Below are 24,395 nucleotides of genomic sequence, written 5' to 3'. Positions count from 1 at the left end.
ACCACAGACTTAACCAGCAAATTAAGCATTAGGGAATCCTTTACAAGGACTCCCAAGTCCCTTTGCACCTCTGTTTTTGTGTTATCCCTCCATTTAGAAGATAGTCTGCTTTTATTTCTATTTTAGTTTAAGTGCATGACCATACACCTCCTGATACTGTATTCCATTTCCCACTTCTTTGCCCATCCTTCTCATCTCTCTAAGTCCTTCTGAAACCTGTACTTCCTCAAAGCTACCGGCCCCTTCATCTAGCTTCATATCATCTACAAACTTTGCAACAAAGCCATCATCCAAATCATTGACATATAACTTAAAAAGAATTTGTCCCAACGGAGACCCCTGTGGAACACAACTAGTCACCGGCAGCCAACCAGAAAAGGCTCCCTTTCTCCTCACTCTTTGTCTTCTGCCAATCAGCCACTTTGTAGGTCGAGTCGGTGGTAAGGAAGACAAATGCAATATTAGCATTTATTTTGGGAGGAGTAGAATATAATGCTGAGGCTTTAAAAAGTCATTGGTCAGATTGCACTTGAAGTATTGTGAGCAGTTTTGGGCTCCTTATCTATGAAAAGATGTGCTTGCTTTGGAAAGTTTCCAGACGAGGTTCGCGAGGTTGATTCCGGGAATGAAAAGGGTAACATATGATGAGTGTTTGGCTCTGGGCCTATTCTCACTGGAGTTAGGAAGAATGAGGGGGATCTTATTGAAAAGTATCAAATATTGAAAAGCTCAGATGAGTGGATGTGGAGAGGATGTTTCCTATAGTGAGCAAGTCTCGGACCAGAGAGCACAGCTTTAGAACAGAGGGATGTCCATTTAGAATGGAAATAAGAAGGAATTTCTTTGACCAGAGTGCAGTGAATCTGTGGAATTCATTGCTACGGATGGCTGTGGAGGTCAAGTCATTGAGTATATTTAAAATGGGGGTTTATGGGTTCCTGATTAGTCAGGCTGAAAAAAGTTAAGGGGAGAAGGCAGGTGAACAGGATTGAGAGGAGTGATGGAACGGCAGAGCAGACTGTAGGGCTGAATAGCCTAATTCAGCTCCTGTGTCTTATGTTCTTAATAATCTTGTTTGGATAAATCTAAGTTTGCTTTCAAAGGAATGGAAAACTAACATAATATGTTTTCCTTTATAATTGCCAGTTTCAGCATTGCAATGTTCATGTGGAATGTGCATTTTTTTGTGTATTACATGGCACTGGAAATTTATGTTTTCCTCTGTAGAATACGCTTAGCATATTCATTTAAGGCCAAATATTTTCTTCAGCTGTGTACATTCCAAGTTATCAAGTACTAGATATAGCATTAGTACGATTTATAAAGGTATGTTTAACGTTGCTGTTTAAAGATTTGTCATGCATGCATATGTAGATTATGATCCTTTCTGAAAGCAACTTTGCAAAGAGTGGCTTTCCCTGTTGTTCCTCAGCCACATAGAGGTGCATTGGAGCAACCAAGTCTAAGATAATTGGATAATTAATTGTTCTCTCTCCTGCAAATTATTTTGTTGTTTATGTGTCACTTAGTGATCAACATGTGACTATCTTGATAAAATACAAGAATAATGATGTTTTAAACAGGATGTCTATTACTGGTCCTGATTATGTGCATATTGAACATATTTATTTGTCATGAGTCATACAGTAGAGAAACAAGCCCTTTGGCCCACCTCATCCTTCTCAACCTTTTCTCCCATCTACACTCATTTTGTCTGCCCACACTAGATCTATATCCATCTCTGCCTTGCCTTTTGTAGCAGCGCCTTCTGAGTCATCAAGATTCTGCCAGGAAACAATTGACTTTTAAAATCTAGGGACCAAAGTTATACCTAATCAACATAGCTCATACAATACGTACTTAAAAGTAATTTGAAAGCCAGTTAAACTGGCATAATGTTAGCCTCATTTATGTTTTTTTAAAATCTGAGACAAGATCTTTTAAATAGTGACATGCATCTTTGATTTAAATTTTGGTTGATGACATGAACATTCAGGCGATTCAAATAGTAAATTTTGTAATTATCAATCAAGCATTATATTTTTGTTCCACTCATATTGGGCAGTTTTGGGTACTATATTTGATTGTATAGTGGGTAGTATCATAGGAGAGAAAATGATTCATTTGTAGCTCTGTAGAAATATGCACATTCTCAGTTTCATAGACTACTAGTGTTTGCATGAGAGCCAGATGTGGCCAAGACCAGAACAGTCAGTTAGCGCAGAAGTGGGACCTTCAGCTCACCACACTCGTGCTGATCTTTTTGTACATCTACAGTAATCCCATTTGCCAACATGAGGTCTATAACCTTTCATGCTTTGGCAATTGGAGTGCTGTCTGATTGTCTCTTAGACATATTGTTTGTAGCTAATTCCACTACTTCCTCTGGCAATTTACAAATGTCAGTCTGTGTGTGATATAAATTCCTACCTCACAGATCGACAGGACCCCCTTTGAAGTTATGACATACCTTAGACCTAATGCCTTATTTTATTATATGTCTCTAGAATAGGAAAAAGATTCTACCTATATATAACTTCCATCAGGTTACCTCTGTCTCCTTTGAAAACCAAGCCCAGCTGATCCAATCTCTCTCCATAATTAAAATTCTCCAATTCAAGCAATATCCTGGTGAATCCTCTTTGTATCTTCTCTTGCAAACTCTTATCCTTTCTATAACAAGACATCAGATTTGAATGGTCTTCAAGGGAGGTCTGCCCAGCATTGTTTTGAAGTTGCACATTATAAACTGTCTTATATATTTTGCTTGCTTATGAAAAGAAACCTGCCATATGCTTCCTTCAGCACACTGTTGATCTGTGATGCCACTTTCAGAGAACAATGAACCTGGACCCATATGTCTGTTAATTTTCTTTGTACATTCTACAAAGCTTTTTAAAAGTGCAATGGAGTAGTCTCCGCTTTCCTCAATGAGTATAGTTTTAAAAAGTTTCAAGGTGCTCGATACCGTTCAGAACAAAGAACCTCACTTGACTGGCATCCCCAAAATCCATATGGGATCCTGACCGGAACGTACGACTGCCATTGGAGTTAAATCTCCGTACCCACACAGAGAAGACCTTCAGCTGAAGAACCACTGCATTTCAAGGTGGCAGCTTACCACTGCCTTCCCAAGGCAAGATGTACAATAAGGTGAGAGGAAGGTGTTTTGCATGGAATTTGAGAGGAAAGTGTTTCTTAACCATGGAGTGATTGATATTTGGAACTTACTACTAGAGGAGGTAATAGAGTCAGATAGAAGGACTATGTTTAGGAGTTGTAGACAGGCACTAAAATAGGTAAGATGCAGAAGGATATAGACCTCTTGTAGGCAAATAGGATGAACATTGATGGGCAGAAATGTTGACCTGTATGTAGTGGACGTGATGGACTAATTCCTTGATGCCTTGCCATTCGTTGCATTTGTCCCGGCCCTACTTGTCTTCCTAAGATGTATCACCTTGCACTTATCGGAATTGTATTCTATTCCTAAGTGCTCTACCCAACGTTACATCTGATCTGCTGTAGCCTTGGCCATCATTCTTTGCTGTCTACAACAGCACCAATTTTTGTGTCATTCTCAAACTTATTAGTCATATGTCATACATTCACACTAAAATTGCTAATATGTAGTCACAAACTACAAATGTCCCAGCACTGATCCCGGCTTTGTACCCATTAGTCATAGATTGACCTCCGAGCACCACTAGCATTTGTCTCTTATCAGCAAGCCAGTTTTGAATCCAGTTAGCTAGCTTGCCTTGGATCTTATGTGCCTTTTAAAACAAGATTCTGAACTTCAGACTATTTTACATCTAGTGTTGTGATGCACAGTCGATATTTGCTCTGGAGGTGGAATGGACAGTTGATTATTGTGTCTTATTTGAGTAGCTGCTTTTCTAGTTCATTGATTGAATCTAGGGAATTGGGATTTTTCTGAATGTATTCCAAGGGACACAATTACATTTAAACTTCCAATCTATGACATTTCTTTTCATTTAGATCTCTTTTAAAAATATAATTGTGGATTATTTAAAAGGAATAAATTACTAATCTAGAAAATTGGTGTAACTTTTGGATGCATTGTGTGTTTTATACAGGACGCTGTTTTCAAAAGACGACACTGTTATATCAGTGAATCAAAGATGCTTTTGGCAAGCGATTGATATAATGAAAGTAGGACCATGTTTCTTGTTTATTATTGTGTTACCAATCTCTAAATAGAGAAATCAACATTGATGATAGATAAAGCAATCATTTGTATTCATTTGTTAATTTAAAATCTGTTATTGTTTGCTTTATTTGTTTTCTGTCTTTGATGGTTCCACTTCACTAAATGTTAGCTGTGCTGCTAGGTAATACTCAGCAATGGAGCAGCATGATTCACTTTTCCTGAGTTATGAATTTTTATGGTAATGTCAAGGCTAGCATCCACTCTTTGTGCAGCACTCAGTAAATCTAGGCAACCGAAATAGAAAGATAAACAGGATGTGAACTTTTATTCTTAATTTATACTGGACTGAATGTTAATACAGTGGATTCTAGTTAATTGGTGCAGCCGCTTATTTAGGACAACTCTTTAAAGAAAACAAAAACTAAGTTGAGAAAATAGCAGGATTCCCTTCATTTATTTGGGACACTATGTAGTTTAATTGGGGCAGGAGACCATTGCTGAACAGTTTCCAACTTGCATCAGTCGTGTGCACTTGTATGGCCGTTAGACACTGTGCCGTACTTAGAGTGAATAGTTTTTAAATGGCATCAGTTGCGCATGTTTGTGTTCAAAAAGCTGTGTTTTTTTTTGTCACTGGTTGGCAAGAAATAAACAGAAAGAAAATTCAGATCTGTTTTGCTCCCTATGGTTTCATGCCTTCAGACTTGGAGATGCCAGAAACAGCTGTGAGTGAAAATGAAATTTTTTCACTACCCCAACATGTTAGAAACTATGAAATTCGAAGATATCAACATTCACCTTGAATACTACAATGAGAGGAAATATTTGGAAGTTGCAATCGTTGAAAGCATTGTATGAAAGTAGTCTGTTATCTGCACTAGGTGTCTGCCTGCAATGATTTTGTTCTTTACAGTCAATCAAAAGATCACAGTGGCGTACACTGGATAAATTCCTCCACCGATAACTATTAGGAACCAATACACAGTTTTACAGAACTGTGATAGTATTGATAGTGTTCTAACTTGTTCTGTATTTCATTTGTTACTCAGTTAGATGGTAGCTTGTTTTATATATATTATATATATATACACCTTTTTAAACTATTTCCATGAAACTTCGGCTAATTGGATCAGCTGCTTAATTGGGCCAAAATGTACTGGTCCTCTTGTGATGCAATTAACTGGAATCCACTGTATATCCAGAGGCAATATAATGTTAGATCTGTATTCTTGGCCAATGTACATATTGATGTTCTTTTCTTAACCTCCTCTCTTCCTCACCTCCACAATTGATTCACATTATAGAGCAGGAGTGTGCAGATGGTAGTAGGGTTGTTGGGCTACTGGATGTGGTTCTCAATAAGATGGAGTTTGTTTTTGATATCTGGTTGTGCTGATAGTAATTTGGGATTTACAGTACTGTGTTCAGTGACCAGCATGTCCTCAGCATCTGGCAGTGGCTGCTCAGCTTGAGGGATGTTAATCGATAATGCTGAGGCAGTTGTAGTGTGTAACTTGCCATGAGCATACGTTAACATGCAAACCTCTGCTGATGGTTGAATTGGAGAGTGGCACCTTGTAGTGACTATGAAAGGAAGTAGTAAGTGGCTGCTCCTCCAGATGTCATTTCCTGGTTAAAATCCAACAGAACATACAATTGAAAAGGAATGCCAGTTTTGAGGCCTTGAGTGAATCGTTTCTCAAGAATCCAAATCCCTTTCTGCTGTCTTAAGCTGATTATTGTCTCTGTACCAGGCATTTGCTTAGTGATATTTTGAACTCTGCTGGATTAATACCCATTTTCCATGTTGTGCCAATTCAGTGCATGCTCTTGGTTTGGAATGCAGATTTATGTTGTATGAAGAATTAAATGACTGCTTTTACTTGACATAATGACCTTTTTTTTGTGTTTTGTATTCCTTTAGGATTAACACTTTCATATCAAATAATATGAGAAAGGGAAATATATTATAGTGTTATCAAATTACTCACAACCATTGAAACTTGGTTAATATCTTTCCTCATTTTTGCTGTTCCATTCTTTTTCTCATGTATGTCCATACTTCCCTAAATTCAAAATGAAAATAAACTGCAAATGCTGGAAAGCAAAAGTAAAAACTAAAAATGTTGGAAAGACTCAGAAAGTCAGGCCGCAGTTGTGGCAGCCAAAAGAGAGTTAACATTTCATTTGGAAGACCTATGTCTGGCAAAGGGTCTTTGACCTGAAACTTTTAACAGTTTCTATTCCCGTAGTGCCTGATCTGCTCTTTTAAATATAGCTTTGGACTGTGAACATTGCTGGCAAGTTCAGCCTGTCTTGCTGATCCTGAATTTACCTTGAGAAGAGGTGTTGCTGAGTCAACATGTCAAAATGCAATAGTTCTTCTGGTGAAGATCCTCTTCGTTGTTTGCAAGGGAGACTTGAACCCAATGGTGTTGGAAAAATGGTGCAAGGTTTCCAGTTTGTGATGTTTTAAAGCTTTGGGGAAGACCTGGAGGTGCATCCTATGTCCCTACTGCCTCCCTTCTTCCTTGACAGCAGAGGTTTTTAATGTCGGAGATGTTTTCAGAGTAGACTAGATGAGTAATTGCAGTGCATTTTATGAATAGTACACACTATTATAACTAGAGTAGTGGATGGGATGCCAGTCAATTGTGGTTTCTCTTTATTGTTCTGAATGTGTTGCACTTCCTGAGTGTTTTCGAAGCTACATTCATTCATGGAAGTGGAGAGTATTCCATTGCACTTGTAGAATGTGGAAAGAATTTGGAATGTCAGTTGTTGCAGAATACCGATCCTCCAATCTGCTAACAGTACTGAGGTAGTTGATTCCCTTGAGGAATTACGATGCAGTGCTGTTGCCATACATGTGAAGGCTAGATTGTCCAGATTTACTCTGGTTGGAGATGGTCAGTGCCTGGTCTTTTGGTGCAAATGTTACTTGCCACATATCTGCTTCTGCTGAACGATGTCCAAGTAATGCTGCAAGCAGGGCTGCTTCATTTGCTGAGGAGTTGCGAACGTAGTCGAACATTGTACAATCATCAGCAAGCTTCTCCACTTAGGTTGAAGGAAGGACATTGCAGTTGAAGATGATTGAGGTTATTGCCTTGACGAACTCCAGTTATGTTCTGCTGTCAACTGAGCTCCACCAACCACAATTATCTCTTTTTGTCCGAGATATGACACCAGTTGGTGGAATGTTTTTCCTTGATGCCTCTTGATCAGCTTATAGGGCTTGACGCCATGGGTAGTCAATTTGTGCCCGTAGAATTCAGCTCTGGAGCCAAGGCTCTGGGAAGGTCTAGAGCTAGGTGGCCTGAGTAATGCTCAAGCAGGGTTTAGGTGAGCAATTTATTGGTAAGTTCTGATTTATGGTATTGTTGACAAAGCCATCTAATTAAATAAGCATACTGTTTATTTCTGCGACCGCATTGCATGATATTTTAAGACTATTGATGAACTGCTTGCATCCAGGAAGATTTATGGTTTGTGTAACCAAGAAGATATGTGTTTATGTATAATGTTCCGAATTTACAATTGGATTGTGTTCCTGATACTGTGTGGAAAATGGGACACTAATTTATGAATGTTGCTTTTGTTGTGAAGAAACATAAATATAACTTGCTCTTTAATTGAATGGAACAATATTTAAGTGCACTTTTTTCAGAAACAAAGCATTGGATAAACAAAGTGTGGGGGTAGCGGGGTGGCACATTGTCACAGTTAGAAGAACTGTTGCCTCACGGATCCAATGACACAGGCTCTTCAGATACTTCCTGACTTCACATACTTCCCTATGGAGTTTGCACATTCTCCCTGTGACTGCATGGGTTTCAGGTTTCAAATTCAAGTTTATTATCATAGGCTTGCATACACAAGTATTGAGGCATAAAATTAACTTTTTGTTGCAACAGCACAATATACTACAAACGTATTAACATAAACTAACGTAATGTTCATTTTGTTGTGTAACTTGTGTACAATTTTATGACAAGCGCAAGTTTAGAGAGGAAAAACAAATACAACTTGAAGTCATGTCGAGGTTTTTCAGGCCAGTTCAAGAACCTGATGGCAGAGGGGAAGCAGTTGTGGGTTATTAGAATCCTATACCTCTTACCTGATGGTAGTATCAAGAAATGGACATGATCTGGTTGTGGAGGTCCCAGATGGTAGATGCTACCTTTCTGAGACATCAGCTTGATAATGGGAAGAGCTGTAACCATGATGGAACTGGCTGGGATGAATTTCCTTACATTTCTAAGAAAGTAGAGACACTGGCATGATGACTTCATGCGTGTGCTAGGCCCAGGATAGATCTCTTGAGATGTTGACAGCCAGGAATTTTAAGTCGCTCATCTTTTCCACTGCAGACCCTTCAGTGAGGATTGAAATCTGTTTGTCTGACCTCCCCTTCCTAAATTTCACAATCATTTCCTTGGTTTTGCTGATGCTAAGCTGTAAAGTTGTCACAAAAGGAATCCATTAGCACTTCTGTATAGCAACTCATCATTGTCCATGACTCTGCCAATGACAGTGGTGCCATCAATGACCTTGTGGGTGGCATTGGGGCAATGTTTGGCCATGCAGTTAATTGTATAGAGGGAGTAATTTGGTAGCTAAGCATAGAGCCCTGGGGTGCATCTGTGTTGCTAGTCAGTAAGGAGGAGATGAGATTTTCAATCCATATTCGAAGATCTGGTTGCAGAGGGAGGTGCAGAGGCCCAGGGCTCAGAGCAGGATGATATTTTGAGGAGATGATGCTGCTGAACACTGAGCTCTATAGTCAGTGATCAACAGCTTGACAGACATATTCTGGTTGCTTAGGTGATTCAGAGCAGAGTGGAGAATCAGCAAGGTAGCGTCTGCTGTAGGTATATTGTGGTGTTAGGCCCTTCAAAGCGAGTCCAGGATCTTACTGTGACAGGAGTTGATTTGAGCATAGAACTGCTCAAAGCCCTTCCCTGTAGGGTGGTGTAAACGCCACCAAGTGGTAGTTATTGAGGTAGGTAACCATTTTGAAGCAGGTAGAGACCTAATGGGTTCCTTCAAAATCTCATAGACATTAATGTGTCACTGTAACATGTCTTAATGTATAGATCTGTTAGAACTATAGAACATCTGATTGAAATGTGGGAAGAAAAAAAATTGAATTAATCTAAATAGGTGGCTGATGGTTGGTACAGATTTGGTTGGCTGAAAGGTCTGTTTCTGTGCTGTATCTCCCTGTGACCCTGAAGCAGAAAATGCCCATGGATAATTTTCATACTACAAGGAGATAAGTTATTGCAGTAAAAACTAGATGTGCTATTAATTGATCCTGAGGTTCCTCAACACCAGTTGACTATTCTGAAAGCTTGGACTTCAGTCCATTTATTTGGAATAAATTCAATACTTTGACTCCATCCAGCAAGTGCTATCTATGTTTACCTTGTCTAAATGCTCTGCTTCCCTCTCTACTCCCCAACTTACAAACACACACTCATCCTGCACTGGTCACTTTTTGCCTTTTATTGTGGTTGTTTCACATATTTACACTACTGCCTGTTTTATTATAATAATGCCAGTAATATTACTTGGAGAAACTGCTTGCAATAGATCCTTTCGGCCCTTTCAAATGCTTCGGCAACAGCCCATTGATTTAAACCTGACCTAATCATAGGATAATTTACAATGACCAATTAACCTATTAACTGGTATGTCTTTGAACTGTGGGAGGAAGCCCATGTATTCCACGGGGAAGATGTATAAACTCCTCACAGGCGACATACACAAAATGCTGGAGGACCTCAGCAGGCCAGGTAGCATCTATGGATAAATACACATTTGACGATTTGGGCTAAAGCCCTGTGGCAGTACTAGAGGGGAAAAAAAGCTGAGGAGTAGATTTAAAAGGTAGGGGGAGGAGAGAGAAGTAACACCAGGTGATAGGTGAAACCTGGATGGGGGAGGAATGAAGTAAAGAGCTGGGAGGTTGGTTGGTGAAGGAGACAGAATGCTATGGAAGAGGAAAAAAAGTGGCGGTGAGCAGGCAAGATGAGGTGAAAAACAAAAAGGAGATGGGAAATGAAGGGGAGTGGTGGGAGGCATTACTGGAAGTTAGAGAAATCGAGGTTCGCGCCATTAGGTTGGAGGCTACCCAAACGGAATAAGAGGTGTTGTTCCTCCAACCTCAGTGTGGCCTCATCGTGACAGTGGTGGAGGCCATGGATGGACATATGGGAAGTAGATTTAAAATGGGTGGCCAGTGGGAGATTTCTTTTGTTCTAGCGGATGGAGCATAGATGCGTGGCAAAGTGGTTTGGCACCTTAGCCCCAGAGGAACAATGTTTTGTTTAGATGTATACATGTGTGTCGTTGAATGACACTAAACTTGATCTTGAAATGAGATAAATCCATTTTTGTAAACATTTCTCCATCTTGCAGAGATTGATTCCTGTTCTTCAAAGCTGGTCTCCTTCAGCTTTGAATTTGAGAATTTCTCTTAAGTTGTGTTTTTTCTAGATGGCAGTTGAAATATTTAACAGTAAGGAAAGCTTTTTAAGCTTGTGTGCTTCATGATTACATTAGCGTACTGTATTTATTATTCCAAAGCTGTAATCTGTTAACATTCTTCTGTAACTTAAACTTGGAAATATACAGTTTGATATAACACTTCAAAACTGTTTCCCACAAGTGTTTCTATAATGTAGACGGTTTAAAAACTGAAATATCTGAATCACTTGTCCTTTGATCACTACTGGTTTAATATTCACTCTGAAGACCAGGAAAATAGGCACAGAAGGAAGCCACTTACTCAGAATTTCAGTATATTTTTGTTACCTATATTTGGGATTTCAGCATTCTAGGGGGAAAGAATTCAGGAACAAGATCAAAACAAAACGTTGACTGTTTATTCATTTCCATAGATGCTGCCTGATCTGATTTTCTCCAGCATTTGTGTGTGTGATGTGCTGGATTTCCAGCATCTGTAGAATCTCTTGTGTTTATCAAATAGCAGTGTTAGCTTCTGACTCGTACAGACAGCTAGACTTCCATTTAAAATGGCGAGGGGAATAAAAAAGCACAAATGTAATATGATATACCGACTGTTGTCATTGAAGCTGAAGGAAGTAATCTTAAACCGCAAGAAGGAAGGAGCTTCCCAGATCATAATTAAATGGCAGATTTCATGGAGAGATCAATTGGCAATTACCTGTACATCATGTGCCAGAACTAATGTATCCTTCACATTGAGAGGACTTCAATGAAGAGTAAAATACAGAACTAGATAAATGAAGCTTTGTGTCTTGTGAGTGAGAAGTCTATGGGATTACTTTCAACTGCCTGGATCAGTGTAACCTCAACAAAACCAATCTGAACAACAAACCCCGTGTAATTGGCACCTCAAACACCTTCTTAAACATTCACTCCCTAGTTCCGATTTGCTCATTTTGGTCATCGGTGCCTGCAAAAGTTGATGGTGGCCTACTTGGTAAAGGTAATGCTTGGTCTTGGGGATATATTTTAGCCATATTCTTTGCACGCCACATATTCACAAATTAAGTGAAAATGCAGTTGATGTTGCATATGTGGAGATAAAAATAGAAAGCTAATAGCCGACCATTACTCTGAATTTTTAACTTTGCTTCTCTCCCTGGAGATGTTTCTTGACCGTTTTCACTATTTCTGGTGCTTTATATTTTAATTTTAGAATTCCACTGTGTTTATTATTTTGTTTTTGCCTCTTGTCAAGATCTTTTGGTCGTTTCCTTTTAAGGCTGAAATGTTGGGAAGTCTTTCTTCAGTCAAGTAATCTGATGCTGATCAGTGTTGGGTATGAACTGCTTCCAAGTCTTAAATTTCTCTCATTCTCAGCAACTAGAACTGGACACGTTTGCAGAGGTGTGGTGTAACCGTGGACTTACCTATTCATGTCATCCTCCAAATTGCAATGTATTTTTTTCATTCTATTTGGAATATTTTTTATATCTCTTGGAAACTGGATATTTGAACTTTACAGTATATTATTTTGTTTCTTTTTCATTATTTGTCTGCTTCAGCTTTATTCATTGAGAACATTGGCCTAGTCTTCTGAGTTGCAGTCACAATATTGAATGTAGTGTTGTCTGAAAACTTGATTATTCAGCAGAGGAATTTCAAAACTTGAGTCATTCACAAACTGAGTTGTAGTAATACGGATTATCTGAGTTGATCTTCTTGATGCTTCCCTTTCTTGATACTTTTTCCAGCATTTTTTTCTACCTACCTGTCTGACAATTTTAGTCATTTTTTTGAAGATTTTGCACAAATTTCCACAGCTTTTGAGTTTAGTCTTTCATACAACACTTCCCAAATGTTCTTTATAAATCAAGTTGCACTACCCTGTGATGTCAACTTGTCTGAAACAGTTCTTTTTTTTAATGTAAACATCTTAAGTGCTGAATCAATATTTATTTCATTTGCCAAATGTAATTGTAAAAGTAATCCCTGTGTACTCTTTATAATCATTTATGTTACTATATGCAGCACTGATGTATGATGCATGGGACAATATTCTCAGCACACAATAAAGTTAGCAACACTGGGCCGTTTCCAGCCTAATAGAATCTCACACGTGTTGTAGAGTTTTCTCACAATGCTTTGCATCTTGAATCACATCACAAGTCTTTTTCAGTTCTGGAATAAATGCCAGTCAGTCCTCAGGATTTATTTATTTTAGGTTTTTAATCTTGTCGAAGATTTCCATCCTCTAGGAAAAACTTAATTTTGCTTGAGTTGCTTTTCTAGTTGCTCCTCTGTTACCTTGTAAATTAGATGGAGTTAATTGCCTGGAGTATTAATTGTGTTCTCCTCACAGTCATTTCTATCTTTAATGTTTCTTGACTCTATTATTGTAATAATTTAAAGAATTTCTACCCTTTATGTTTTGCATGTTCAGATTCTTAGTCCATTTCTCATACATAAACTGGTTAAATCTTACTATTGGGAATACTTCTGAATTTGTATATTCTTCTTTTAAACCAGTGCTGTTTTTTTTTCTCCCTGTTCTGACCATAAGAATGCTTCTACTTAATTAGAGATAATTTGCTGTTGATAATAACTTGATTTTTTTTACCCTCCTCCCCCCCCCCAAATTATTCAGCAACATAAAAATGAAACAATTGCAATAATGTAGCACAAGGGAATCTTTTAATGGCCATTTTGATTTAAATCAAATTTTGAGATGAGTATCTTGGAACTGAGCAAAGTAGGTAATTTGGCATCATCTCTGCAAACCATTTGTTGATTATAGGAATATATTTTCCCATTATTAAGCCTAGGGAGATTTTTGTTTTCTCATTTAACATTTTGTTGAACCATCATTATTACCTTGTTAAGTTAATTTCTTGGAAAGTCATGCACTTTGTTTGGTATTTTATTCTGACATCATGGGAAAACATTCTTTGTTCTTATTGTCCATTGTGTTATGATTTCCATTCCAGTTTATTAAGATAACAATGTAATTGAAAGAGAGTATGTTCATGTATCTTGTATACCTGGTATAGCTGCTTTGTAGTTTAGGGTCACAATAAAAAGGATAGTAATACACTTGTACTTGGGTTTTGTAAAGTTACAGTTGGTTTATTACAGTTACTAGTGTAATTTATCTAATTATGCAGAAATTTCTGATCTCCTTCAGCAGGTATCTTTCTTCCACTCACTTTGTGTCATATTTCTCAGATGAGATGTTAAGTTGAGGCACTATCACCCTCTTCTGTTTTATTCTGTTGATCAACACCAAAAAATTTAAACAATTCTGATCAATGTCTTTGACCTGAAATGTTAAAAGCCTCTTCCCACAGATGTTGCTGGACTGGCTAAGTTCTAACAGCATTTCTCTTTGTTCTGAAAGAGTAGCTCATGGTGAAACTTTTCATAACTTTCATGATTCCTTTTAACATTTATTTAAATACTTTGGATTTAGATCTAATGCTAATGATCTAACATTGATGAGCATACACCATTATTTCATCATTATTCTCATCTTCTAAAGTTACCTGCATTTTGGATAGTCTTGGAACATTATTATTCTCCATTACATATTTAATCTCAAGTTCTAATTCTGCTATTTATGTTTCTATTTTTATTTTGGCTTTGAATCTTTTTGGCATTAATGTCTCTTTTCCTGTTCTGTACAGCTCTGTTTCTTTGTGTTTGTCCATTTGTTAACTGCTTTCTGGGCTATTCTGCAATTCATTTCTTCCTTTTCCCTGTTATTTATCCTGCCTTTTCATTGTTTCCCCCCCCCATAACTCTCACAACTGATATTGAAAATGATCTACTTTGAGAAAGTGCAGTAGTAACTTAAAACTGTGTGATTCCATTAAAATATCTCTGTTTCAGAGAATGTCAAACAAAATGACCTGCATAAGAAGGTAAATGAGAGATTCTGCAGATGCTGGAAATCCTGAGTAGCACATACGAAATGCTGGAGTTCTGCAGGTCAGGCAGCATCTACGGAAAGGATTAAACATTCAATATTTTGGGCCAAGACCCTTCTCCAGGACTGGAAAGGAAGGAGGATGAAGCCGGGATAAGGAGGAGATGGGCGAGGTGGGGGTGAAGGAGTATAATCTAGTAGTTGATGGGTGATGAGCGATTAAAGTGGGAAGCTGGGAGGCGGAGCATGGGAGAAAGGGAAGGAGGAGAGGCACCAGGTTGCAGTTGAAGTGAAGGTGCTTTACAAAGCGATTCCTCTGATCTACATTGGATTTCACCAATATACAGCAGGCTGCATTGGGTGTTCTGGATACAGTAAACAACCCCAATACATTTCGGGCTGAAGTTGTGCCTCACCTGGAAGTGATGTTTTGTGATGAATGGGGCCCTTACTCCATCTGCAGCAAGCAGGATTTCCCAGTGGCCAATTATTTTATTCCACTGCTGCATTGTCTCCTCTCCTGCAACAATGAGGCCATCTTCAGGTTGGAGGAGCAACACCTTATATTCTGTCTGGGTGGCCTCCAACCTGATAGCATGAACATTGATTTCTTTAACTTTTGGTAATTTTCCCACTCCCCTTCCCTCTTCTTTCATTTCCTAGTCTGATTCCCTTCTTACCTCTTCTCTTTACTTCATCAGCCTATGACATCCCTCTGGTGTCCCTCCTCCTGCCCTTTCTCCCATGATAGGCTGTTCTCTCCTATTAGACCTACTCTTCTTAAACCCTTTACCTTTTCCACTTAGCACCTCTCAGTTTCTAACCCTATTCACCCTCCCCCATCCACCTGGTTTCACCTATCTCCTAGCTTGTACTCCTTCCTCTTTCCCCCCTCCCACCTTGAGGCTTCTTCCCCCTTCCTCTCCAATCCTGATGAAGGGCCTCAGCTGAAGCATTGCCTGTTTATTCCTTTCCATAACTGCTGCCTGACCTGGTGAATTCCTCTAGCATACTGCATGTTAAAAAAAGCGTTTTCCAAGGTTTGGTTAAAATTTTTAAGGGGCATCAGTAAAGAGGAAATGGGTAGCAATCCAGAAATGCTCTAGGGGCTTAGAAGGCAGCTGAAGACATGGACACTACTAGTGTCATAATTAAAATAAGGGATTTGAAAAATAAACGAAGGAGTGCTGGTATTGTTATTTTCGTGTGTTTGATCACCACCAATTTATATAGGTGGGAGACCTATTAGTTAATGAAGAGGAAACTAGCAATGCAAATATGCCAGAGAAAATAAACTTTCATACCTTGTGTTTGAGTTTTGAAGTTCTCGTTACATGAATTTAGAACTTCACATTGAATATCTGTTTTCTTCCTTAGCATTCTGTCAGAAGACCCCCTGACATTTCTTTAATATAAATCACATTATCCCCAATAAAACTGTACTTATTATAATTTTTCACTTGTCTTATTTATCTTGCAGAGTATTGTTCTGCAGACAATTTATTTTTCCACAGTTTGGATTGGATGAGCTTGCTACTTCTGGAATAAAGGCATGTGATTTATACTCCACATAGTGAGAGAAAAGGATGGGCCCCACCTTAACATTTCCTCTGAGGAATGGTAACTTCCGATGTTCAGTATTTCTTTAATAAGCTACAAGTATGAGCCTGAAGCATCAACTAGTAGCACTTCTTGTTTGAAACCTGCAGAGTTCTTGTGAAGTTAATGTTCAGCTGACATCTGACTGAAGTACCTAAACTTTACAGATTTTTCTTATAACTCTGCTTTGGCACCAGAACAGCCATTCAGGATTTGCATGTTTGTGCTTAGTAAGCATAACTAAAGCCAAGAATAGATTCCCTGGAATTGTTTGGTAGTGTAAGCAACACTTGTGGAGTGGAAAACATTTAATATTTTGGGGCAATGCCCTTTCATCAGAACTACTTCTCAACAAAGAGTGATATTCATGTTTGGTTAAGCAAAGAACAATACTTGTAATACTAAAGAACTTCACTACAGCACATTAACAATCAACTATTAGTGGTGTTCAAGATTCAAGATCGTTTAATGTCATTTCCAGTACACAAATGTAAAGGGGAATGAAATAATTGTTACTTTGCCTCCAATGAAGTACAAAAAATACACCATGATAACAAACCCAATAATTAAAAAACACAATAAATATAAATGTAAGATAGCTTGTGTATATATATAGATTTAAGTCCATAAAGGCACAGCAGTGTCTGTACATAAGGTGACTGACAGGAAATAATAAAGTTCTGAAGGTTGGAGGTGTGAAGGTGTTGGTTAGTGGGTGGACGTGTTGATTAGCCTTGCTGCTTGGGGAAAGTGGCTGGTTTTGAGTCTGATGGTCTTGGCGTGGCTGCTATGTAGCCTTCTTGCTGATGTGAATAGAACCATCAGTCCATGAGCAGGGTGGGTGGGATTCTTCATGATGCTACAGGTCCTTTTCTGGCATCTTTCTGTATATGTGTTCTTGATGGTGGGTAGCCCGGTGCCGGTGGTGTGTTGGACAGTTTTGACTACCCGTTGTAGAATCTTCCTGTCCGCCGCAGTGAGGTTTCCATACCATGCAGTGATGCAGCTTGTTAGGGACGCTCTCTGCTGCACATCTGCAGATGACGTGAGCATAGATGTGCATGGTCCAGTTCTCTTCTGCCCCCTCAGTAAGTAGAGGCTTTGGTGAACTTTCCAGATTGTGTAGCAATTGTTCTGGGACCAGGAGTGATGTGTACTCCCAGGAATTTGAAACTGATTGTTGAAACTGCTGTGCCACCGATGTAAAGAGGGGTGTGAGTGGTGCAGGTTCTCCTGATGCTGATAACTATCTCCTTTGTCTTGTTGACATTGAGGAAGAAACTATTTGCCTGGCACCAGGCCTTGAGATCTTTCACATCCTCATTCTAGTCCGAGGATGTACATGAAAATCAGTTTGGTGCTATTAACTGAGCTTTAAATAAGTTAAAACAAAGGATAAGTTACTATTTCGGGGACACACACAGACACACACACAATTTTTGAATGTGAGTCTTTGAATTTCAGTAACATTTAGAATACAAGCCAATAGAGAGATTGGTAAAGAAATTTCTTTGCTTCTCAATGTAATGGGATTTTGGTCTCTGAATATAAGATAGGGCATGGAGCTCTAATTAAGATGAACTTGGAAGGTATGGTCTAAATGATGAGGAAAGGTGTCAATATTCAGAAGGATCTGTGTGTCACTGAAAGGTGTGGCAAGTAATACATTGGCCTATATTGCAAGAAGAATTGTCTGCAAGTGTAGTGATATAGTAGATTGGAGGTGGTATTTTGTTTATAAAAATAATTAAATAGGATCTATACTCTTGAGTTCAGTAGAGTGGGAGGTGATCTCATTGAGACAGACAATTTTTAATTAGCTCGATGAGGCAGATGTGCAATTGATGTTTTCTTTGCCTGTGGTTCCTAGGATCCAGGATCATGGTCTTAAATTGGCCATTTCATGGCAGGAATGAAAAATTTCTTCACACAGTATTTTAGATTTTAAATTAATTGTGGAATGCAAGGTTAATGTGAGCAAGTGGCACTGTGGCTTAAAAAATGTCAGCCATGATCTGCATAGCCTACTCCTCCTCCTGTGTCTTATTTTCTTATGGAGGAAGATGGGGAATAAACTAAGAAAAACATTGTGACTTTGGGTTAAGGAGGGAGAAAAAGTCTTGGGAGACGTTATGTCTCCATGTATAAGATGATTCATTTTCTTGAGGGCATACTCAATAATTCCATAATAGAAAAATAACCGTAATGGAATCAATGAAAGGTTGCACCAACTTGTAATTTTGTGTGTGAGAAGGAGGACACGCAACAGAAAAACTATAAAGGTGGTTTCAGTTTTATGTTCATGAAAAGGATCGTGTACCCCTGCTTTGAGCTTAATTCTACATGTTGGATATGTTGTTTCTTGGTTTTATTCTGTATTTTTTTTTAAATGTAGGTGACCATTTCATAACGAAAGAACTCTGAAGATAAGCTGCTGCGTCAACAAGGAAGAAAAACGTGGAAACCTCTTCTTTAGAAGCAAGTACTCTTTTAATAAATTGATTCTTTAGATGTAGGTGGCATTTGCAAGGTCAACACTTGGGTATGATGCATTTCAAATTAAAGTATTTTCTGAAAAATATCAGTGAGCAAAGCAAAAGGTCACAAAACAAACACAGTTTATTCATTATATTTATTTTAACAACGTCACGGATGCACTTGAGTCTTCAAAGTGTTTTGATTCTAGTCATGCAGACTTCTCTTGTACTGTACAACGTTGAATATTATATCGTATAGGTGTATGAAGTTACACTAATAACCTTGAGCCAGATTATGCCTTAGTCTTTTTTTTTGCTGGCATACCAGTTTAAACAATTGATGAGGGAGGAAAGGGAGGAAGCTGCACAAGAACGACAGCTACAGTGTGGACATTAGCTTGAACCCAAGGAGAACACATTGTTTGTTTTGTTAAGTGTATGTGAAGTAGAAGCAGGAGTAAGCTATACTGTCTATTGAACATCTTCTGCCATTCATATCATGGCAGATTTGATCTTTGGCCTCAGCTCCATTTTTCTAGCTGATTCTCTAAGTCATTATATCCACTGTTGTTGGGGAAAAAAAACTCTTTCAGCCATCTGTACACCATTTGACAACCTCCACAGCTTTCTAGGATTGAACATATCAAAATTCATTTTTGTCTGAGAAAAGAAATTCCTTTTCATCTCAGACTTAAGGTTCAACCTTTTTTTTCTCAGATTACCTTCCCTACCCCTAGATTTAGATTTCCATTGCACATTCTGCCCCCAAAATAAGTTTCACAACATTTACCCTGCCAGGACCCCTAGAACCTACATATCCTTGACAAATCCTTACACTTCCCTGAACTCCAAGGAGAATGAGTCACTTCCTGCTCTATCTTTCCTTATAAGATTGCCTTCTTATTTTCCACTTCAGTCCAGTGAGTCTTTGCTGCTCCTTCCAGTACAATTATAGAAACATATAAAGCATACAGCACAATACAGGCCCTTCGACCCACAAAGCTGTGTTGAACGTGTCCCTACTTTAGAACTACCTAGGCTTTACCCATAGCCCTCTATTCTTCTAAGCTCCATGTAGCTATCCAGGAGTCTCTTAAAAGAATATCTATCCTAAAAACCTTGTACCCATATTTGCCCTCAAAAAAGCCTTTTAGAAATGCATCAAATTTACTCATGACTGCCTTCCTCTTGCTATAAATACTTTATTTATCTTATCCATCATGTACTGTGACTTTAGAATTCCTTAAATAACGTTATGGTCTTCATTTTTCTACTCTTTACCAAATTACATAAGCTCATACCTCCCTCAGTAGATCCACCACTGATTCTCCCCTCATACTTGTCTTATCCTGTTTAATTCCCTTTGCACACACTTTGTATTTCATGCAATTTAAATTCCTACCTATCATTGACCCATAAGAAAGATTGTAAACAATACACTCAATCACTTTTAAGTCACTGAGGTTGTAAATAGTCAAAGCCACAGCACTGATCCCTGAGGCACCCTGCCAAATACTGCCTGCTAACATGAATTCTTTATCAGTGTCCTGTCCTTGGTAATCTGTTACCTCCAGCCTGTGAACACTTATACAGTAACATTTTATGGATATGTCTTCATGTTTGCCTTTTGGAAATCCAGAAAGCAGCAAGTGAGGACATTGCTGGGGCTTTGACAAGGATCTCTGTATCCTCACTAAAAATAGATGAGGTCTTGGAAGACTGAAGAGTAGCAAATGTTGTACCTTTTTTCAAAAAAAGGAAGTAGGGATTATACAGATGATAATAGGCCAGAAAGCCTATTTTGGAGAAGATACCTAGGGATATGATTTATGCAGATTTGGAAAGACATGACTTGCTTGGAGATGGCCAGTATGGCTTTGTGCAGGGCTTTATGTTACCAAGGATGATAATGGAATCAGTCTGTTTGGAGTTCCATGAGGATTTTAGATAGACACCTAAAATTAGGGAATGGAAACCATGGATGATAGCGATGGAGGACGTTTAGTAAAGATCAGCGCAGAAACTGAGACAATATTGTGGACTGGATGGTCAGTCCATTGCTGCACTGCTCTATGTAAATCCAAATACTCCATAGCAGCTATTTTGCTTTTTTCACCTTCAAACATCTGTAATACTTTTTCTTTCCCTTTCATAAACCATTTGACTGCTTAACCAAGTCAAGCTTTTCAAATCTGACAACGTGATGTGGTATGTAATGCCTTCACCAGTCTACATGTGGCAGATGTTACTGGAAAAGTGGTAGCAGCACAGTCCTTGTGAAGACAAAGTCCCATCATCATACCAAGGACACTCATCATTGTCACTATAATCATGCTGAGTGAAATATTCTTGGAACAGGCAGCTCCAACCTGGGTAGCCTTGAGGTGGACCATCATCAGCAGCAGAAATGTTCATCAGTAAGCAGGTATATCCCTCAGTCTTTTATCATTGCCAGGCCAGGGGTACAGCACATGCCGGAAGCAGAATCAAGCGAAGTTAAAAATGGTGAATTTCCTGCCTAGTGAAGTTACAATTTTGCAACTAGTGGATCAGAGCAAAGCTCTGGCGTCCTGTCTCTCATGGGTGACGGGAAGGGGAAAGGGGTTAAGGAGCCAGTGCAGAGTTCCCGGGTGCCATTTCACTCAACAGCAGGTATACCACTTTGGATTCTGTTGGGGGAAGGGGATGCCCTTGCAGAGGAAAGTCACAGCATTCAGGTCTCTGGCACTATGTCTAGCTCTGTGACTCAGGAGGAAAGGGGGAAGAAGGGGTGAGCTGTGGCGATAGGTGATTCATTAGCTAAGGGAAGAGAAAGGAAGTTCTGTGGATGAAAGAGATTCCTGGATGGTTTGTTGCCTCCTGGGTGCCAGGATCTGGGAGATCTCAGCATTGTTAAGTGGGGGGTAAGTGTCCAGGGTTCGTGGTCCATGTAGATACCAATGACATAAGTAGGAAGAGTGACAAGGTTCTGCAAGGTGAGTTCAGGGAGTTGAGTGCTAAGTTAAAGGACAGGACCTCCAGGGCTGTGACCTCAGGAATGCTACCTGTGCTACATGCGACTGAGGACGGAGATAGTAAGATCATACAGTTTAACACATGCCTAAGTAGTTGGTGAAGGAGAGAGGGCATCAGATGTTTGGATTATTGGGCTCTCTTCCAGGGAAGCTGGGACCTGTACAGAAGAGATCATTTGCACCTGAACTGAGGGGGAAATAAGATCCTTGTGGGAAGGATTGCAAGTGCTGCATGGTGGTGGTGGTGGGAGGGGGAGGGTTTAACGAGAGTAACCAGAGTGCCAGAACAGATAGTGCAGAGGTTGTGGAGGCATGTTGTTAAGACCTCAGACAAAGTCAGGCATCAAAAGCTTAAGCATAGTGCAGCTGATGTTCTGAGCTGTGTGTATTTCAATGCATGAAGTGCTTAAGGAAATACAGATGAACTCAGGGCATGGATCAACACATGGAATTATGATATTATAGCCATTAGTGAGATATGGTTGCAGGAAGGCAGGAGGTTGCAACTCAGTATTCTGGGGTTCCTTTGTTTTAAACACAATGGAGCGGGAGGGATTAAAGAGGGGGGTTAGTATTACTAGTCAGTGATAATTTTACGGCAGTGCTCAGTAAGGACAGTCTGGAGAACTTGTCTAGTGAGGCTTCATGGGTGGAACTGAGGAATAAGAAAGGTATGACCACATTAATGGGGATGTGTTGCAGACCACCAATAGCCCGAGAGATTTAAAGGAACGAACGTGTAGAGATATTGCAGACTGTTGCAAGAAGCATGGTTGTTATAGTAGGTGATTTTAACTTGCAACATATTGACATTATCTCCTTGCTTTTATATTCTATTCCCCTTGAAAGAAACGCAACACTACATTTGCCGCCTTTGCTACGAACTCAACCTGTGAATTAACCTTCTTGGAGTCTTGCACAGGGCCCCTGAGACCCTTTGCACCTCTGATGTTTGAATTATCTCTCCATTTAAATAATAGTCTGCACCGTTCTTCCTTTTACCGAAATGCATTAGCATACATTTCCCCACATTGTATTCCGTTTGTCACATTTTTGCCTATTCTTCCAATTGTTTAAGTCCCATTACTTCCTTGGCACTACCTACCCCTCCATCTACATACATATCATCCGCAAACTTTGCCACAAAGCCATCAATTCCACAATTTAAATCATTGACAAACAATATGAAAAGTAGTAGTACCAATATTAACTCCTGAGGAACACCGCTAGTCCCTGGCAGCCAATCAGGAAAGGCCCCCTTTTATCCCACTCGCTACCTCTTGCTTGTCAGCCATTCCTCTATCCATGTCAGTATGTTTCCTGTAATGCCATAGGATTTTATCTTGTTAAGCACCTTCGGGGTTCTGAGGCTTTGCAGCCTTGTGAAAGAGTCGATTCTAAGCTGGTACTACTGACTGAAACGTTGCAGAAGAAAATGGAATATTGGGAACAGTGGATCAGCTGTCGGAGGCTGTGTACTCTGATCGTACTCTTTTTCTCTTGGTAGGGGAGCGTTTGTTGCCAATTCTCGAGTTGGAGAACTTGGAGGAAGTGACACAGCAGACTTTTAACAGCGTAAATCAGTGAGTGGGTTTGTCTGCATCTCCCCTCTCACTGATTGACAGCTCTCTGCCCGTGTGTGTGTGTGTGTGTGTGTGTGTGTGATCAGTTTGTCAGGTGAGAGATTAGTTTTTTTGTACTGCAGAGGTGGATGAGAGGAGACATGATAGAGGTATACAAGATATTAAGAGGAATAGACAGAGTGGACAGCCAGCACCTCTTCCCCAGGGCACCACTACTTAGTACAAGAGGACATGGCTTTAAGGTAAGGGGAGGGAAGTTCAAGGGGGATATTAGAGGAAGGTTTTTTACTCAGAGAGTGGTTGGTGCGTGGAATGCAGTGCCTGAGTCTGTGGTGGAGCAGATACACTAGTGAAATTTAAGAGACTACTAGACGGGTATATGGAGGAATTTAAGGTGGGGGGTTATATGGGAGGCAGGGTTTAAGGGTCAGCACAACATTGTGGGCCAAAGGGCCTGTACTGTGCTATATTGTTCTATGTTCATACATCAGAATGCTCTTCATTGACTACAGCTTGGCATTCAACTCTAACATCTCCTCAAAACTAATCGGTAAGCCCCATGTCTTAAGCCTCAATACCTCCTTGTGCAACTGGATTCTCAATTTCCTCACCATGGTCAGTTCAGGATGACAACATCTCCTCCACAATCAGCACAGGAGCACAACAAGGCTGTGTACTTAGCCCCCTGCTCTACTTGCTTAATACTTATGACTCAGGCTAAGTATATATCCAGTGTCATGTTTAAGTTTGCTGATGACTCCATTGTTGTCGGCTGTATCAAAGGTGCTGATAAATCGGCATATAGGAGGGAAATTGAAAATCTGTCTGAAGTCTGCCTACAAAAAGTGATGGAAATCTGTGTGAAAACTGGCTACAAAAAGCAACACCCTCCCCACTGTTAAGTTCAATTACAAAGAGTGCCTTTGCAGGAAAGCAGCATCTATCATCAAAGACCCCCATCATTCAGCCATGCTCTCTTTTTACTTCTGCTATTAGAAAGGGAGGTACAGGAGCCTCTGGTCCCATACTACCATGTTCAGGTACAGTATTTCCCCTCTCCCATCTGGCTTTTGAACCAGAGGGGATAACTTCACTCAACTTCACTCATCCCAACACTGAATTGATTCCACAAACTATGGATTCACT

General features: G+C 39.5%; 1 protein-coding gene across 15 annotated transcripts in view; it reads left to right on the top strand.

The window, feature by feature from the left end:
- map2 (microtubule-associated protein 2) overlaps positions 1-24,395 on the top strand; it is a 288,679-nt gene that overhangs the window by 10,603 nt on the left and 253,681 nt on the right. For 12 of the 15 annotated variants that reach the window (XM_073046811.1, XM_073046804.1, XM_073046820.1 and 9 more), the window contains one exon: positions 18,571-18,653. The exons of 2 other annotated variants lie outside the window; for them this stretch is intronic. The gene's annotated coding sequence lies outside the window, so the exon portion shown is untranslated. Of the gene's footprint in view, positions 1-4,100; positions 4,177-18,570; positions 18,654-24,395 lie in introns of those variants that run through there. One more of the 15 variants, XM_073046806.1, reaches the window with a different exon arrangement.

This window comes from Hemitrygon akajei, chromosome 5 (assembly GCF_048418815.1).
Source record: "Hemitrygon akajei chromosome 5, sHemAka1.3, whole genome shotgun sequence".
Lineage (NCBI taxonomy): Eukaryota > Metazoa > Chordata > Chondrichthyes > Myliobatiformes > Dasyatidae > Hemitrygon > Hemitrygon akajei.
Note: the sequence above shows the minus strand (reverse complement) of the source record. Positions and strands in the feature narration are given on the sequence as shown.